The following is a 6,000-nucleotide window of genomic DNA, read 5'->3' on the forward strand; positions in this document are numbered from 1 at the left end:
CGGCTGCCTACATGTAGAGGAAAAATAGGAATTTGGAGCCCAGCCTCAGATGCAGCCCTCACTGGTGAGTTGCTACCAGGCACCTGCAATATGAAGGTGAGCTGTAGAGCTGGTTAATTACCACAGAGGTGCTGAAGCTCAGACATGATTAGGCCTACCCAGGGTTGAAAGGCCGTGGGACTCTTCCGAGCTCCAGCTGCACAGTGAGCTCTGCCCTTGTGGGATGCCTCAATAAGACGCCGTGCACAGTAGATCATGCAGATGTTTAAAATCTGGGCTCGGGGAGGAAAACAGTATCTTCTGCACACCACCCACATGCAAATGAGATGTCTCTCGGAGGGTGCAGATCTGGGACCTGCCCTCTCCTCTCTGCTGTGAGACATGGGGCACTGAAATGATCAGCCCTGGTGGTCAGTACTCGCTAACTGGGCAGTTCACACCTCTCCAAGTGGCTGTTCCGGGCTCTGCAGACCCTTGCTGCAGCAAGTACTCCCAGGTCTCATTTTTAATGTTTTCTTTGCACCCAGAACAACTAAAAACAAGACTTTTTATTCTACAGGAAAGCTGAGGTTCTGGAGAACAAGCCAGTAGGTTCAGAGAGTTGTTGGCATGGGGGGGGTAGGTGTGTAGTGGCTGTCTCCAAACCCTGGGCTGTGTTATGGACTGGGAGGGAGCAGTATATGTATTGGTAAGTGGGTGTGAGTCTAAGGAAAGGAATCTCAGCTGGGGTAGCACCTCAAGAGTGCTGGGAGATGCTGCTAGTCATCACGATTTAAGATCACCCAGACTCATTTCATAATCTGGCTCACCACAGTCACAGCTCCTCTCATCCCCTGGAGATGGTCTTGCCAGCTGAGGGGCACGCCAGCAGGGGGCAGTGTGTGTGAAGTGCTGGTTGTATCCAGGGGATAGGCTCCAGCTGACTGGATGCACTGCTCAGTCTGAACCCCCCATGAGCAGCGTCTGGGCAATAGGGAGACGGCTTGGCTCCAGCACAACGGGAAATGAAACAAGAAGGAAGGAAGCTAACGCCCCCTCTCCTGGGAAATGCATTTTTAAACAATGCTGCTCTGATCTGTGGCTCCCTGGGCCGTCAGCTGGAACTGCAGGTGCTCAGCGCACCAGAGATGGCCTCTCTGCACAAAGGGGGCTATTGCAAATGAGTGCCCTACGAATGGGTTGATACCAGCATGGTCCCATGGAACTCCAGGCCACAGCAGAGCTTGTGGTGGGGGGACCTCATCTCGGGGTCACAGACCATCAGCAGTCACTTAGTCCCTGTGGAAGGGGAATTTAGGCTCATAGGACGAATGGGAAGCAGAGGTGAGTATGTGATGCGGGTCAAAGCACCAACCGAACGCCAATGAAGGAAAGCCAGAACGTAGGTTGCTGGCTTTTTGTTCTCTTTGTACAGCACCTGGCACTATTGGGTCCTGGTTCGGGACCAGGGCTCCTAGGTACAACCACAATCGTTCATATGCAGAGGGAGTAACTGGCCAGGTCAGTGGAATGAGGAGAGGCCAATGAAAGGGAAGAGTCCAGCAGTTCTGTACTCACCCTGTTAAGTGCATGGAGCATATGGGTACCCATGGAATTTTGCAGGATCACTTATTACAGTGGGCTGAATTTTTTTCAGTGAAAAGGGGTCTCTTTTGTCAAAATGGGGGGTTTTTACGGACAATTTTTTTCTTTCTAAATCTTCCAGGTTCTTTTCAACCCTTTATTTTATTGGATATCTATATTTCTATATATAGATATATTTAATAGAAATATAGATATATTTAAAAAAAACCCCCACACACACACCTGGAAAGTCTCTACAAAAGAAAGTGGAAACACAACACTTTTTTCACTTATTTGAATTTCCTCCAGCAAATGCTTCCCATTTTCCAGCCAGCTCCACAAGACAGAGTCCTTCATCTTGGAGGATCTAAGAGCACTTGAGCCATCCACCAGCTAAAACACAGCCACCTCTGGGGTAGAACATCCCCACCACTCTGCCCCTTGCTGTGTCATCAAGTGAAGAATAACTTCTCCAGTTGAAACTCCAGGAGGAACGTTAGGTTGCAGAAGAATGGAATTACCTGCATCGGAATCAGAGTGGGACACTGGGACTAATTATGTTGCCACTGAATCTTTTAATGACCATGAGGGGGGCAGAGTATTAGGCTTACATTTAGCCCTTGCCCTCTCGCAGAGTGCAGGGGGTACGTCTTCACAGAGAAGAGTGCCACCTACTGAATCACTAGGCTGCTTCTACACCAGCTGTTTTTTCCATAGAGCTGTCCTCTTCAGTCATGGACCAGATCAAATTGAGCTGTACAGAGAGGACAATCTGAAAAATACCATAACCTCAATGCACAAAATCAGCACTACATCTTCCCCTTTGTTAGTATGTTCACTTCGTCCCGAAATAAGAGACTGCAGAAATATGTAATAGGGCGAGAGAGACGATCGGTGATATGAAAACATTCTGCAGAAGGAGAGATGAAAGAGGCCAGGCCTAGGAGGAGATATGAGCGAGGAATATGAAATGATCAATGAGCAAAAGAAAGCCAGTCGTCTCTCCTGTTTACCTTTCTCCCTCACATCAGGACGTCCTCAGCAGGTGACTTTCCTAAAGAAAAGGAAGAGCTGGAGAGAATATCAATTAGCCCTTGTAGAAATTGTGGCCCATGTTTCATAGGCAGTGCGGCACAGAGGTGAGGATTATAACCAGGGAAGCTGAGCTACGCGCGTCTGCAGTCTGGCTGATTAAACGAAAGAGAAGGATCAGAACATGCATGGCTCGGAGAAGATTACGTGATAACAGCAACGGAGGGAAATTATATATCTTGCCATCCCTAAAAGTCAGTTTTCAACCAGTGTTCTGGGTCTTCATATTGAATCAGCTGCTAGTGTGATTCGGGGAGGACTGGTAACTTTTATGTCACCTCTGGGACGGTATTGCCTTAGAATGCTGCCCTGTGGCTGCATGGCCATAGGCACCGACTCCATGGGTGCTCCAGCACCCACCAGTCACAGCTGTTTGTCGGCTTGGGGGAGGGCAGAGAGCAGCAAGCAGAGGGTGGGGATATCGGGGAGGGGGCGGAGTGGGAAGAGGCAGAGTGAGGGCAGGGCCTCGGGGGAGCAGGGCTGCCCAGGTGGGGGGCAAGTGGGGCAATTTGCCCCAGGCCCCTGGCCCCAGAGGGGCCCCCACAAGAATATAGTATTCTATAATATTGCAATTTTTTTTTATGGAAGGGGCCCCCGAAATTGCTTTGCCCCCAGGCCACCTGAATCCTCTGGGTGGCTCTGCGGGGGAGGGGGCAGAATGAGGGCGGGGCATTGGGGGAAGAGGAGGAATGGGAACGGAGCCTTGGGGCAGAGCAGGGGTGGAGCACCCCCTTGGGAAAACTAAAAATCAGCGCCCATGCCATAGACATGAAATAGCTGCGTTGTTGTGAGGAGCCACAGGGCTAGAAGTGGGTCTGTGGAGCCTGGGACAGCTGGCGTTGCCACATCACCACTGGGAGGCCAGGCAGAGCCACCTCGAAGCAGCACTGTGGAGATTAGGCACCACAGGAAGTACCGCCCGAAGGGAACAGCACCCTGCAGCCCTCTGATTGGCCAATGCTCATTATTTAACCCTGGAGGGTGAGCCAGGAAATTGTCCTGGACTGCTGTGAACTCCAGGCTCCACCTTGTTTTCTGGTCCAACCCAGCTTGGGACTAGTTCTGATCTCCAGTCTCCAACCTTGGCCTGGCTCTGACCCTGACTTTTGCCTCTTGATCCCAGCTCCAGCCAACACCACTAGGCCAGACCGCCTTTGCCCTGGTCCCTTGCAGCTCCTAGGAGCCCTAGTCGCTGAGCAGGACCCCGGGATGCCAGGTGCCTTACAAACACAGGACAAAGGCAGTCCCTGGCCCAGTGAGGTCCAGGGGATGGTAGAGAAGATGCACTCAATGGTCATAGCTCCATTCAGGAGACTTATTATTAAGAACATAGGAATTGCTAGACTGGATCAGACCTGAAATCCATCCCATTTGGCATTCTGTCTCTGACCATAGCCAGTGCCAGATGCAAGAAACTCTGCAGGAGGCAGCTACGGAGTAACCTGACCCCAGGGAAATTTTCCTCCTATCCCGCATTAGTCAGAGGTTCTCTCTATGTCTGGTGCTTACATGGCCCCCAGAACCAGAGCAGCTGAGCCTGTCAGAATCTTTACTGTATTTATCCTCACACCTCCATGAGGAAGGGCAGGGCTATTATCACAGTTGTATTGATGGGGAAATTGAGGCACAGAGACTGAGTGACTTGCAAGGAAGTCTGTGGCAGGGACTTGAATGTTCTGTGTTCTGAGTCTCAGACTAGCCTGCAATCACTGGGCTGTGCTTCTACAATGACTTGTCCTTCCCTAATGGCTCAGCCCTCCTCATTGGCTTAGGCCCTGACGCATGGGGGCATAGAAAGCCCATCTAAAAGTCACATTTTGTTTTGTGTTAAATCCTTACTGTTGTAACTCTGGAAGTTTTAGTGTTTCCAGTCCTCTTTTGAGTCCTGCTAAGCTCCAGACTTCAATGACACCTTGTAGCTGGGAGTCCCACAGGTTAACTGTGTTGCATGAAAAAGCCTTTTCCTTTTATCAGTTGAAATTTCATTTTCACGGCGGGTCCCTTTGTTCTTGTGTGAGGAGACAGTATGAAGAGTCGATGCAGACTACCTTCACTGGGCTGGGCATTATTCTGTATACCTCTATCATGTCCCTTCTTACTCATTGCTCCAGAAAGATTATCAGTCTCAATCTCTTCAAAAGGAAGTTTTCTCCAGGCCTCTAATTGTTGGCCAATTTGTGTAATTTCTCCCCCCCCCCCAAAAAAATCTTCTAATGAGTGAAAATAAACTGTGTGAAATGTAGGGGCTTCCTGAGATACAAGACTTTTCATAGAGATGTTTCCCATTTGAACCAAAGCCCCCAAAATAGGGTGACCAGACGTCCCAATAAAATCGGGACTGTCCCGATATTGAGCAGTTTGTCCCGCGTCCCAATCGAAGTACAGTCGGGACGCCATTTGTCCTGATATTTTGTTTCGGGCGCTTTTTTTTTTTTTTTTCATGCCTAGGCAGCGGTGAGAGGCAGGGGGAGCGCCTTTTCAATTGTTACACTCACCCGGCATGTCCGGGTCTCAGCGGCACTTCGGCGGTGGGTCCTTCAGTCACTGATGGTCTTATGCGGCATTTTGGCGGCGGGTACTTCTTTCTTTGGTGGCAAGGTTTATTACCCGCCGCCGAAATGCTGCCGAAGGCCGTCAGCAACTGAAGGACCGCCGCCGAAGTGCCGCCAAAAACCCAGACGGGTGAGTGTAAAGACGCTCCCCCTGCGGCGGTCCTGATATTTTGCAGTTAGCATCTGGTCACCCTACCCGAAAACCTTGTCTAAACACCAAACCTTAGAGGAACGTCATACCCCCCAGCAGAGCCTGATATCGAAATTCCAAATGTTGTTTTATTCATGTGCTCTCAACAGCATGTTAATGCACAGGATTCTTATTGATTTCAGATGGTTGGCTCATTAACTCAAGAGTTATGAATATTTGCATTTAGGAACATCGAGTTTGTTGCTCTTTCAGTAGCTGTTGCAGCGTTTATAAAGCCTGCACATATGACCTGTGGAGTTTGTAAACTCCACAGACCGGACAGTGGTGGTGCAGGACTCTGGCTTGCAGGCTATGGTTACAAAGGACTGTCGGAGTTCTGCCGACCCAGTGTAGCGTCCACCTTCTGACAGGTGAATAGCTTTGTCTGAAGGAGATTTACAATCTATGCACAAAATGACATTTTAAAAAAATGTGGAGGGGAACTTTTGAAACCCCCCTCTGAGGTTCCCCTCTGGTGTTATCTGGACCGGTGATCTGCTAGGTCACCCCAATCCTTGACTCTGGGAGCCAGCCTTACCCTGCTCTGCTGTGAGAACCACCACTCCTGGGCTGTTCACGCACAGCCTCTGGCATGAGTTAGTC

This window comes from Chrysemys picta, chromosome 7, assembly GCF_011386835.1.
Source record: "Chrysemys picta bellii isolate R12L10 chromosome 7, ASM1138683v2, whole genome shotgun sequence".
Classification (NCBI taxonomy): domain Eukaryota; kingdom Metazoa; phylum Chordata; order Testudines; family Emydidae; genus Chrysemys; species Chrysemys picta.